The sequence below is a fragment of the Limulus polyphemus genome, unplaced genomic scaffold, assembly GCF_000517525.1.
Source record: "Limulus polyphemus unplaced genomic scaffold, Limulus_polyphemus-2.1.2 Scaffold410, whole genome shotgun sequence".
Taxonomy (NCBI): Eukaryota; Metazoa; Arthropoda; class Merostomata; order Xiphosura; family Limulidae; genus Limulus; species Limulus polyphemus.
Genome location: NW_013666020.1, coordinates 403,208 through 406,999, shown reverse-complemented (window position 1 = coordinate 406,999; position 3,792 = coordinate 403,208).

Below are 3,792 nucleotides of genomic sequence, written 5' to 3'. Positions count from 1 at the left end.
CGGACCAGGCTAAAAACCATAAGTAAGTGTTCTCTTGCGGGTCCGCGATACTTTTATTGGTCAATATATTAGTCATCAATTCACAGCAATAACGTATTACATTGGATACTATTGTGCTCTTTAATCTTTCAAGTTTTCATTAAGAATTTCTCATTTACCCCGACTGTAGCAGAAACCCAACAAATGAACGGTTTTAGTTCTATCCATATTCGGGCAGACAATTATTTTGGATTCCATCTTTCTTTGTGCCTTTTGTGTCGTATCGTGGAATCTCATCGTGACAAATGTTCTAAAATCTCCACAAGGGCGATAAGTGATTATCCTTGAACGTTTTATGCACCTGATGCCTAGACACTGCCATGTTGTTTATGATGATTTTAAACTTCCAAGAAAATAAGGTTCATTTTAAACATCTTGAACAACAACTATTCGAATAACGTTGATTATAAAAAATTAAATTCATAGAGAGATAACTTTATGCTTTGAAAACTCTCTGTGCTTAATGTTTGAAGTTCTGTAATGTTGATTGTTATAGACTTTAATTCTCATTTACTGAAAATTCTGTGAGTTTAATCTCTGAGCTTTTATTATACTGGCTTCTATAAACTTTAATGCTCATATACTGAAAACTCTGTCTGCTTAATATCTGAAACTTCTGTAATCCTGATTGCTATAAACTTTAATATTCATTTACCCTTGAACAACATACAGATCAGATGGCTGAATTAGTATACACCTAATGCCTAGACTCTGCCATGTTGTAAGATGTCGAAATGTGGTCGTTAACCTCGAAGAAGTAAATACTGTCTGTAGAATTACTGTTTTCTTTCCACTTAAAATAAATTTATACACAGAAAACTTACATTCAATGAATCAGCTGGTACCTTGACTTTTAACTGTATAAGATGTAGAAGGCTTAATTAGTGTTAGAGATGAGCACAAAATAGCACTGAAAAAAATAATAGCTGTTATTCATAAGGTATTGTTCAAGTAACTGATAATTTAAACAGCGACTCGACCACTACAATGTCTGTCGTATTCCAGACGGCCTGATGAACCCTGGTACGTTGAGTAAAAGGCCTCGTCAGCACTGGATATAGTTGATATTGTGTGGTTGACATATTATTACATTCTTCTTTACTCTCATGAGTTCTTATAACTGAGTAAGGACCATAGATGAAAGAATAGATACAGAAAAGAGAAGTTTCTTAAGTATTTCAGAACGTCTTTTATTCACTGTCGATCATAAAGAATAATGTGTTGTGGAGGTATTGTAAAATTACATTGTCATCCAAAACAGTATAATATATATTGTATTGTAGATCCTTTAACTATAGCTATTATTCATATAAAATGACAAAAATGTGTCGCTTAGATATTGCAAGAACCTACTATCAATCAAACAGAATGAAACATTTTGTTGTAGAGAGTAAAAAAAAATAGTACCTAATCAATTAAACAGAATGAAAAAAGTTTATTGCAGTTATATAACTACAACGCAATCTCAATCAAAGAAAATGATACATTTTGTTACAGAGAATACGACACAACACTGTCAACCAAAGAAAAATACACTTTCTTGAAGAGAATGCAATAGTACGCTGTCAATCAAAAAATATATACATTTTGTTACAGAGAATACAACAGTACATTGTCAATCAAGGAAAATGATACATTTTGTTACAGAGAATACAACAGTACATTGTCAATCAAGAAAAATGACACATTTTGTTACAGAGAATACAACAGTACATTGTCAATCAAGAAAAATGATACATTTTGTTACAGAGAATACAACAGTACATTGCCAATCAAGGAAAATGATACATTTTGTTACAGAGAATACAACAGTACATTGTCAATCAAGGAAAATGATACATTTTGTTACAGAGAATACAACAGTACATTGTCAATCAAGGAAAATGACTACATTTTGTTACAGAGAATACAACAGTACATTGCCAATCAAGGAAAATGATACATTTTGTTACAGAGAATACAACAGTACATTGTCAATCAAAGAAACTTGTATATTTTGTTGCAGAAACTACAACAGTTCATTGTCAAACAAAGAAAGTGATACATTTTGTTACAAAGAGTGCAACAGCTGCCAGTTAATTCAAAATAATGTGATGTAGAAAACATATTTCTTTGATTAAATTTATAATTTTTCTATTATGTCATAATTGTACCCGTAAGGAAAAGTAATGTTAATGCTAAAAATTATCACTCAGACTTGGTGTAAATTAAACATTGCACGAGTTTCGCTATTTTAAATCTTACAGTTTGAATAATCAAAATCATTGTTACATTTTTAATTGTGGTGTAAGATTTAATTTAAAAAAAGCGAAAGAAGAAAACAGAAAATATAAAAAATTACTCAAAGCCTTAAAAAGAAAATATAGCTAGTTTTTTACTTCCAATAATTTATCATTTTTTAGACATTATTTATAGTTGTTTTTGAAGAAGTGCAGATTACATACCGTTTTGTTCAGCTGTGTAATATTTGTTTCCAATGCTATGTATTACATTTTATCGACTATTTGTAGTGCCAAACACGTTGTTATTCTTCCCATATATATGGCCTGTCTTTACTTTATTGACTCTGTTTCCAGTCAGTCGTGGTTTTGTTCTTGCTTTTTAAGCGAACATTCTCACTAGTTTGTACTATTTAGATACGGGCTATACATGCTGTTTATATTCGGTCCACGAGTTGAGTTGGCTAGTTTGTACACTCTTCGCTATAAATCATTCAAAGATTTATATGGAGGGAAAATAAACAACAGGAGGGGGGGGGGGGGTGGGACGAAAATGAAATGAACAGAAGTATTGTGGGCAGTGAGTAATCTAATGATCTCTGAGTGTAATGTACTAAAGCACAGGTCACGAAACGTAACAAAGACATTAAAACCCCGAGCCAATAAATTTTGTGTTGAACATTTATGGGCAGAGCAAACAGACAACGTCTTCTATAGGATTCTGTTTTGTTTTATATTTCTTAGTTCTACTAACTGGGATTTAATACAAGCTGTATTAGGGGGGATATAGAGAAGATGAAAAATCTTTAGATACGAATAGCTCATTCTTCGAATACAACTTCTTATTGCAAGACTTCTTACAGCATAAAATATACAGACAAGGTCTTATTTAATCTTTGAGTAAAACGTGATATACATTGTGTACATTTATCTCAACCCAGTTTTTGCACAAATTCACAACTGGTTTATATATATATATAACATTTTTTTAAATAATTTATGTTTACGACACCTTATAACGATCACAAAATAAATACTATCCTATAAATATTTTCAGTTTTTCCAGATGGCGCCATTATCGTCATAATACCGTTTAGAAAAGAAGTTGAAATTCTCACGTAATGGTAATAGTTTTTATATATTTTGTAAGGCAAAATCATGGACTAGGAATATTAAAACTTTCATCTTCAGCCACATAAGCAAACGTGGTTTTTAATTAACTTTAGGGGTTAGAGAAATTCAAACTTGTTATAAGAAATTGACTAAACTTATATCTCACGAAATTGTATCTGTTTGGCTTTTAAATATTTTGTTATATTTTAGGATACAATGTATAATATAACATTTATAAAAAACGTCCAATTTATTCTGCTAAACGCCAAAAATTTATATTCAGAATGTCGCATTTAGTTTACGGTGTTATTTCGGTTTTACATTTTTATTCTAAAATATTTCTTGTGTTTGTTTGTTTGTTTTCTGAATTTCGCGCAAAGCTACACGAGGGCTATCTGCGCTAGCCGTCCCTAATTTAGCA